This window comes from Cyprinus carpio, chromosome B5 (genome assembly GCF_018340385.1).
Source record: "Cyprinus carpio isolate SPL01 chromosome B5, ASM1834038v1, whole genome shotgun sequence".
NCBI lineage: Eukaryota > Metazoa > Chordata > Actinopteri > Cypriniformes > Cyprinidae > Cyprinus > Cyprinus carpio.
In genome coordinates this window covers 5350373-5361005 of record NC_056601.1, presented here as the reverse complement: position 1 = coordinate 5361005, position 10633 = coordinate 5350373, and positions in this window count along the sequence as shown.

Below are 10633 nucleotides of genomic sequence, written 5' to 3'. Positions count from 1 at the left end.
CATGTTCTGAGCATGTAAACAGCGCTTTGCTGAAGATTGGGAAAAGAGATTAAAAAAAGTAGTTAAAGCAAGTACAGGAGGGTTTAATGGAGGGGAGGAATTTTCACATTTTATCCGAAGGTTAAGGATTAATCCTGCCATCACCCCGTTCCCACTCGTTCATCACATTCCTGCTCTATCCTTCTCTCCGTCTTTCTCCTCATCAATCTCTCCCTGCCATTTATCTTTCTCTCCCTCGTCTCCTGGGCTCCAGCTGAGTCAATATGCAGTCATTCTGTTTCTGTCGCCTGCTTGTGGAGGGGAGGGGAGTTGGATGGATGTGTGGGTGGGGGTGTGGAGTTAATTTAGTCCCTGACCAGTGTCTTCTCAGCAGGGCTACACCTGTTTGATTGATCTCTTTCTCTCTTTCTCTGCTGTCCCACTGGGCTTAGAATGGAGGTGGTGGGTGCAACCCCCCCATTCCCAATGTGTCCAGTCAACTACTAAAGAGAAAAAGACTGTGAGTGAGAGAGAGAGAGAGAGCTGCAGCCCATCACAGCAGTGTCCCGGGCAGGCAGCCCGGCAGCCCCAGTGATTAATGACGACAGGGTGTGGAGCTGCTCCTCAATTAGCTGCCAAGTCCACAGCAACTCATGAGGCTGACAGCCCCAACCTGAAAAAAGAATGAGAGAGGGAGAGCGTTAGATCACCCCTCCCTCCCCGACTCTTTTTCTTGGGCTGTCTCTCTCTGTTTAGATCTTGTCTCTTGTCTCTCTTCACCTACACCCTCTTTTTCCCCGACTTCTCTCCTGTTACCTTCTTGTTGTCTCTTTGATTATGTTAGCTTAATGTAGACTCTCTCTCCCTTCGCAAACTTCCATATACATTACACTCTGTTAATTACCGCATGAGTACTCTGATGACTGTTTGTCAAGGTGATACAGACCAGACCGCTCTCTTTCTCACACACACTCCTCAAGCTCATAAAGCAATCAATCACACGACTGTTGCTGCTCCATGACTAAAAAAAATCCATTGAGGACTTTCTATGGGACTCTTAATCACATCAACCGCATCACAAAATAATGCTCCAAACGCCAGCAACAACAACAACAAAATAAATGTGGCGTGAGCACCTCTACCCAGTGATCTCTTAGCCATCCCATTTGTCTAGCGAAACTGTGTGCATGTGTGACGACAGCCTGACAATGCAGGCAAATGAGTGTGTTGCAATTATGGCTAACCACTAATAATGCATTCCACCGCTACAGCTGGATTCCATTTGCAAACGCACTGGGGGAACACGGCACCAATGTCACGAATGTTGTGTGCATGACAAATTGTGCCTTGGCACCGGAACGGAGGGGTTAAGATTGATCCCAAGTCATGGCTGGAGTAACAGGACATTTTCCTGCTCGGCGTAGGAAAATGTTTCAGTTACCTCATGCCTCCTCTATAATATGATATTGAGTGTATATAACTGAGGGTTTTTTGTGCTTTTAGTTTATGTTTATTAGCATAGAGACCATATACTTAAAATTAGTTTCAAATGTTTTGGAAAGAAGTCACCAAAACTGCAAAAAAGTTTTCTATTTTAATATATTTTAAAATACATAAATATGATAATGTGTTAAATGTATTCCTGTGATGGCAAAGCTGAATTTTTAGGTGCCAAAAAATTGTTTTGTCCTACAAATAATGCTCTCTAGAATGAGAAAAGAGAGAATCATAGTTCAAGTAGGTGCGTTAAGAAAAAAGACCCAGTGGCCCAACTTCCTGTTTTCAGCAAAAACGTCAACACAGGAAAACTTGCCTTCATCAAACCGTTTCATGGGATCTTTTACATGTATCTGGCCTCTAATATAACTAGGAACACATACTATTAAGAATTCAAATTGTCATATTTTGAAGGACCTCTGTAATAAATTCTGCAGCATGATGTAGTGACATCTGCTGGGGAATGTTTTCAGTTTCATTATGTAATTATTTTGATTCATTGCATGTCATGATTGGACATTATGTTCATTCTGTGCTTTGTGTGCACTTTGGTGTCAGTATATATAAATAGTATATATAATCAGCATATAATTTCAAACAACTAGCTACATTAATCCAGAATAATGTGCTTTAATAAAATGACTAGCATATTGTAATTTGTGAACACCGCTATGAGGACATGTGGAATATGGAGAGCTTTGTAACTGTTTATTTTACCTGCTGCCCTCAGCCTCAAGCTTGGCATAACATTGTCCTAATGTTTAAATACTGCTGTCATGTGCAGTCCGGCTTTAAGTGGACTGTATGACATCATTTATAAACTTCCAACGGGCAATGTTAGGTGCGAGCATGACACAACGATGTGTTAAACCCAAAGGTCAACCAATCCATTAAACACCATGTATTAAGCTGCCTTCTGACACACGCCAGGCAGACGGAAAGAAATTTGGCGGTGTTAAAAGTAAGGTGTAAAATGCTCTTTTTCTTCCATTCACTATATATAGCACTACTATCAAAGGTTAAATACGAGTCCACACTAAAAACCTAAGGGCACAGAAAGGTATAGAAATCTGTCAGTTCTTGTTTAATGAAATATACAGAGATAAAGGTACTCTTTTCAACACCCTGTCATTTTTCTTCATAATGTGACAAGCCTGCACATACCATGCAGCTCTAAAACTTTTACCCAAGGCCTCTAAGTCACCAGATTTTCCTTCCGCCTATGTCGGGATATTTTATGGACCGTCAACGTGTGTACGTGTGTGTGTGTGTGTGTGTGTGTGTGTGTGTGTGTGTGTGTGTGTGTGTGTGGTAGCGAGCATGCAAAGCAGAACAGCCAAGTTAATGTTATGAGAAGCGGCAGGGGTTTCTTAAGTAAGAGCAAAAGTTTTCCAGAGTTATGTGATTATTTTTACTGACTCAACGCCCCCTCCCTCTCTTTAAGCAGCGGTGATGGTAACCACTCGGTCTCCTTGCCCTCTCTGTCTTGGCGGTAAGCTAACCCAGCTGTTCTCAATGCCATTTTGGGGAGAGGAAAAACCGAAGGCAGGAGAGGGACAGAAAGCGCGAGAGAGAGAGAAAAGCTGGCAGGGAAGCGAACAGACCTGATTATCCAAATACAGTCATTAAAGGGGAAATGTGTTTTTCAAACTGTCAAGATGATTAATGAGGGAGAGCAAATCCTCACAAATGCTCTTGTTTAGTCTAACTGGCAGACATGATCCTGGCCACTGATTAATGGCAGTGCTGGTGCGTGAGGCCACCGCGAGGTGAGATGAGTGGGTGGGTGGTGGGGGTAGGTGTTAGGTAGTGGAAGGACGTGTAGTGTGGTAGAGAGATAGAACTTTACAGGATGTTGCAGAGAGAGGGAGCGAGACAAGAGAAAGCACCTACTAGTCAACAGCAGTTTTATTTTTGCCACTTTTTAGAGGTTTAATGAGTTCAAACAACAACGCTGCATGGCTTCATCTCACAAATATGCTCATTAGATGTTTTTGGCCAAACTTGCGGCGGTTGAACAAATACCATGCATGTGATTTATGGCATAAATAACCGTGGTAATAATTATAGCATACAACAGACTTGCAGTGAAGTAACAGTCATTAGAGTAAGAAGGAAAGCAGATCCTGTCAGTGCTAAAGGGATTTCGGCATTGTTTTTAAATAGTCAAATCATATGGAACACCTTAACAGTGTTTGTGGGAGACGTGTGTGTGTGTGTGTGTGTGTGTGTGTGTGTGTGTGTGTGTGTGTGTGTGTGTGTGTGTGTGTATGTGTGTGTGTCAGACAGCTGACCTTAGAAATGACTGATTTTCCTCCTAGCAGGAGCTAAAGTGCTGATACCTGACTATTTCACTTTGCTGACCTTAAAGAGTGGCGGTTACTGCATGCATACACACACACACACACACACTGGTTAAGATTTCTGTGGCATAATGACACAGAGCACACATTCATTAGCCACTGTCTCATTGACAGTATTGGAAACCAATGGGTCTGCAAGCTATTCATCAGGAACACAGACAGGCTAACAATTCTTGTATGGACCGCAGAGCTATTGCTCTGTGCTGGGAGGTCTTCTTTAGACTCAGTGGTTACAGTTTTTTCAAACCACATGTTGGGTAGAAAATTAGCTTGCCACTAACCTACCAGTGTTGAACTTCTTTAGACTATTCCCACATCCAACTGACCGCTGCTTTATTACTTGATACTTTTCGTAGAATCTTCAGAAAATTTAAAGATCTCAGGAGAGAAGGGTATAATTCTGGCTGACATAATATAAGCCAGTAATTATTTTGAATTATTTTGAATAAGCCAGTAATTATTTTCATGTTATGTAAACTGCCGTTGAAAACCCCCTTTTTTTAAGAATTTAAAGAAATTTATATTTTTATTTAGCAAGGATGTGTTTAATTGATAAAAAGTGGTAGTAAAGACATTGTAAGAAGCTTTGCACACAGGAATAAATTATATATTAAAGTATAACAAAATAGAAAACTGTTTTTTTTATTGTAATAATATCTCACAATATTACAGTTTTTTTTTTCTTTATTTTTTGATCAAATAAATGCAGCCTTGATGAGCAAAAGATACTTCTTTAAAAAAATCTTGCTGATTCCAAACTTTTGAATGCCAGTGTAGATTAACTTACAAATGGCTAATATGAAAAAAAATGCATTTGTATAAATTAAACATTAAAACGTAAAAACAAATATTTAAATGCTACAAGTGAAATTAGACATAAAACATTAAGATGTAGCATAGAAAAAAATTCTATTTATTTTGAGATTTGTAAGATTACATTTAACAGTGTTCCATCGACTGACTTTAATGCAAGGAAAATGTATAGGCCTATACTCATATAGAGCACCAATTATTTCAGTATAAAAATACCCAAAACAGATCTTAAACAGCAGGAAACTTAACAACTCCTAACAGCTGCTGTTTTTATTTTTGTCATTATTTTCCTTCAGTTTTTAGGTCTCCTTATGACCCCTCTTTTCTCATATCCACTCCCTGTACATTAATAAAATGGCTAACAGCTGTGAACCTCTCTTAACATGACAGAATGTGAAGCAGTACATCTCTCATTTCCTTCATGATAATGTTCTGTTCTCAGTTCCCATAAACCCCTCACTGTGCCTCCCTGGAATCACACATGCCACAAACACACACACACACACACACACACACACACACACACACACACACACACACACACACTGTATATCTTCCCAATAAGCAGTACAACTCAATGGAAGACACTGAACAGACTGATCTGACCTGTAACACACTCACTCACGCACACATACTAGACAACTCTTCATTAATCTGGCTTCTAATACTCAAACTAAACAGCTTCAGAACTATAAGCAGATGATGGCAAGAAGCACCTAAGCATGCTAAATTACCAGCTATCAGTATAAATGATGACATGATAAATTAGAAAAGGGAATGGAGATTTAAAAGGTGGTCTCAAACTCTCGAGACGAACATATCCCTCAGTATGTTCATGAGAAGATAAAACATGTCATAGAGGGAGAAAGAAGAGAGAAAAAACAGACGGGCAAAAGGGAGTTAATGGAGGCCACGAATGGAAAGGCTGGGTGGAGAAGTCAATGTTCCTGAAGAGCTGAGAGTAGAACAGCTGTGTGTGTGTATGTGTGTGTGTGTGGAGGCCCTGGAAGCAAGCTCTGTTTGTGTGTGTCAGAGGGAGTAGTGATTAATGACCCACAGGCCTTGTTTCTCTTGCTTCCTTCCTCAGCAACGATGTCACACACACACCGTCACATGTCAGCCTAATGGACACGGGCAGACAGTGGCGGGAGCTGCCCGTCGCTCCAGACTCGCACGCACATTAAAAACATGCATGCGTGTCAAAAATCCCATGTTTTTATTGAAAGAGAAACAAAACAAAAAGAGCACCAAATTTCACTGCGTGGTTCGTGGCAAGAGAGCGTGCAGCGTTCGTTTTGTGCACCTCAAGAAAGAAAGAAGGAAAAAACAAGAGAGAAATACATTGTGCGTCAGAGAAAAAGGAGAATGTGCGGCTGAGACTGAGAGAGAAGTCAGTGTTTGCATGTGTGCCGGTTCCCAGCCCTGTCAGTGAGCTGTCAGAGTGTGATTTATGGTTGTGAGACTCACAGCAGTCCTTGCTGCCAGTTCAGTATTGTTACAACTGACTATCTAATGAGGCCAGACGTGCTTTCAAGCACAGCACTTAACACAGGCCTCCATCTCCACCAGTCACAGGCCCTCTTTTCTCCTCCTCTCTCACTTCCATTTATTTTCTGCAACTGGGGTGGCAGACCAAGGAAAGGAGGAAAGACACGGTCTTGCTGCGAGAGCTTACAAAACGGGGAGAGCAGATGAAGCTGCAGTCAGCAGGCTTTTTTTCCTTGCCGTCTCTCCCCCTTCCCCTGATACAAGCCTGCACAATGGCAAATTAAAGTAGAGCCAACCTTTATATACTGATGACTTTGCTTTGAAAGGCAATATCTCACCGTTTTTCTATGCCATTCAATTTTTCAACTGCTTAGTAATTGTTTGGAGGATAGTCTGCGCTCTGGTCTAATCATATTGGTGGCTGTGTCATTTTGAAAGGGTGGAGGAGTAATGCTGGATGAGAGCTCCTTGGCTTTGACTTTTTCCTGATCTTGGGTTTCTGCTCCGCTCCTCTTCGGGCTGCTAGCTTAGTCAGGACCCCTCGCAGTAATCATAAACAGAGCCGCTGGCAGCGGCACCCGCATACTGCGCTCCCTCCCTACACCCCCTGCTCCGGTTCCTTGTCAGACGTGATTAATGGCACACGGGCCCGGTGCGCTTTGCGTTGCCAGTTCCAGCGATGTTCCCTTGATACTTAATGAAGTCTGACAAACTTCTTTTCCCTCATTGTGTTCCAGTTATTTTTCCCCGCTCCATTTAAGAGAAGCCCAATGTAGCTAAATTTGCTGCACAAAAGCACAGGTCAAAGTTTTCATATTTACTGCGCAGTCGACGAGCGCAGCCTATAACACTGCTGGCAACCTCGGCTGTTTCTCAGGCAGCTTGTGTTGTTGTTCATACTTCAGATTTGAGTAGTTTTGATTGCGGTCATTAGACGTTCCACAACTTCAGTTCCAAGAACTAAAGGTCACAGCGGCTTTACAGGACAAGGTCTGCGGTGTCTCAAACACATGCACTGATTTTACTTACTGCCATCCAGTGGAAGATCATGTAAAAAAAATTTTTTGTTACTGTGCAAAGATCTGTGGAATTTTTTCAGAAGATGCATAACATAGGAATATTACAAAATATAAGATTAAATAATGTGTAAATCACAAATGTTTCCTAAAGTAATGCAGTCCACTAGCAACGATGGCAGAAAAAAAAACAGGTTTGGCTGATTAGCCTGTCAATGCAATGATGACCACCTATCATGCTCGCAACAGGTCTGCAAACTAGCCTGAAATGGTCAAATTGGTGGAAATAGACAGACAAATTACAAAGAAAACAAGTTACACATGCAGACATCACCACTTTCAGTCATGTCCAAATTGAAACTACTTAAAATGATGAACTGTGAGCGAGTCGTTTTTAGCAAGCACACAACTTTCTTTAAATTTAAGATGAACATAATACATGCTGACTAGCAGTTAATAGCAGAAAAAAAAAAAAAAAAGTATGTGCTTACCATTTTATTGTAAATACATTTTAAGTAATGGGGGGTTATGTGTTTAAAAAAACAGCATATATCAATATTTTAAAAATCTAAAAATTATATATTCATATAAACAAAGAAATGTATAACTACAGTACACTTAATAGTACTATATATAAAAACGTAAAAATGTCAATCAGAAAAAAAGCAGCTCACATATCCTTATCTTACATGCCTTTAGCCTGCTGCATTGTGAAATACATTATGATTTGAAATTTGAAATTAATTCAAAGGCAATCTAAACAGCATGATTAACATAATTACTATGGAAAGGAAATGCAAACCATGTTGTTGATGGTTAGTGTTGATAAAGAATCAGCAGCGTGGATAGGAGAGAAAGTACACTTGGTAGAACAGAGCTGTGATATGTTACAAAACTTAAAATTGTGTCATTTTAACAGAACACTACAGGTCTGCTACAAGAGCATCAAGGATATTTAAAAGAAAAAGAGAGAAAACAGCTTACAGAGCCACTGTGCTGTTTTGTTGCCTTCTCTGTAATGCATTATGTCTCTGCGGTGAAGACTGAACTCTGTACCAGCAGGGGGCTCTGTTGTTGCAATTCAAAAGCAAAGCAAGTCAATATATAAGATAACATAAATAATAGACTCCATACCATCTATACATACTACTTCACTGTCATGCAAGAGCGGTCTTTAACTTGTTGTGCCTACCACAAAAGTAAGCTGTAATTGTATCATGACATATCCAATCAAATAAATCAAAGAGCCTTCACTTGATTTGCTAAGAAACTCATTACATGATGAACACTTCTAACCTAACCTATCTATCTAACCCTAACTCAAGCCACCAGCCTGTATTAAAAGTATAATACTGAAAGCTAACAAACATGGAAACATTTGGTTTTCATTAGTGCAGTGTACACTAGCTTGGGCTGCAGTTTTTCCAGCCTCTTTGGAGACCCCTTAGCTGCGGTTATGAGATACATAGCAAATAAGAGAAAGTCACAACTGATAAATAAGTAGCAATTACGAGCTTGAACACACAATGTCCACAACACATTGTATTCACTGGCACAAAAATGCTGTGGTTACTGGGACTCATTCAAGCGCTGTGTTATCTAAATCAATTTTTTTTTTTAAATAAGTGCTTACCATCTTTACTGAATCAGGGCTCATATTTTGCAACCCAACAATGATCTACTGTGTTAAGTTATAGCTGAAATATACTGAGAACAAAGCATCACAAACAGGGTTGTATACAATTCACACTTAAAGTATTATCTCTATTTCAATTTATGAGTTGAAATTTTAATTTCTTTGGCCACACCCCACATGTAATAAGAAGTGGAATTTACTGCATGACAATTCAAAAAGAAATAGGTAATGGCATTGACCTAGTACGTTTTTTACTGTCCTGGTAAATAAATACAATCTGTATCTATCTTCATCAAAAATCTATTTGTGTGAAGACAAAATATAACTATAAAAAGTGATCTTGATCTTGTTTACTCCACATTACTATATCATAATAAATCACTGTCAATTTACCACCCTTGTCTGAACTACTACTAAAAATAAATACTTATTTTTCTGAAATGGTGAACATTCCCATAGAATGATTAACCAGCAGAAAACAAGAAACTAACTGTATGTTGAGGAAAGTCTCTACCAGCAGAGGGCGCTCTTGCTACAGAAATGTTTATTATACGACTTTCTTTTACCAAAAAATATGGATAAGAAAAGTTTCAAGCTAGTTAACATAAATGCTTTTTTATCTCGAGATAAGATAAACTTTTAATAGGGGAAAAAACACTAAGGAAAAATAAAGAAAGACAGGGTTCACAACCAGAACCAGTCAAGCATAGCATTTTCACTTCAACTCCATCAGCTGCACTTTTTAATAAAGCAAAAGCTACATTGTAACTCCAAATCATTCCTGGACTCATTGCTGACATGGACCATGATCAAATTATTATCAAGACATATAATCAAAGCAAATGCTGTAAGAAATGACTTGAATAACATTAATAACCATAAAGCTTGCTGATATAACTAGAAGCTGCTTAGAACAGTAGTGGAATGGCAAAGCCAAGCACATGACTCAGAATGACTCTCTAACAAGCACACACAGCATGTACTGACCTCTCGTATTTACAGCTCAAACTTCAAAGCCACGCTAAGTGGCGTTGTGTCAATGTCTAGGCACATTACCAACACGCACTGGTGGATTTTGTGTAGTGCATACACTGTACAGTACCTATCATAACTTGAAACAACATACACATAAATATCCCAGCTATTTAAAAACAAAAAATAAAAAAAAATAATAATAAATACTAACCCTCAGCACCTGAGTCTTTCATATTTTATTATTAATATTTATATTTTATTTATTTATTTTTGTTTAAAAATGAAATTTCTTTTATAATCATTAACAGAATTGGAAAATGTAAACCTTTTCAGTGGCCAAACGGTTTGTATTATTTCAGTGACAACAAAATTACTAACCTGGTCTCAGTGCTTTCTGGCGAAGACGCTGTCATTTTTTGTTTTAATGCAAGTCACATACTGTGTCTTTGACAACTAGTTACTTTTAAAGCATCAAGTGGAAGTTGACAAGCGCTGAATGACTTCAATAACTACGCTCTTCACAGACTTTTCAGAAAAATCGTCATCTGGCGTTTGTTTACCATCTGCAGCTCCCGCCACGAGCGCCAAACAGGCAGCGCGTGATCACCTCAACAAGCACGCGCACTTTGCAGGCCTAGAAGTGTCTCTTTTAACTTGAAATGGTGTATTGTGGCAGTAATGCAGCTTTTTTGGATGCCAACTGCCATTAAACACCAAGGAAGAAGAAACGGCGTCCTAACACTACGCTCATGCAGAAATATTGGAAAAGCAACAAGACGCGGCACAACTTTAAAATAAGTCCATCTAATGCATGTTTATACAATAGTTAAGGAAATTTACATTCATGAATTTGAGGTGAGAATAAA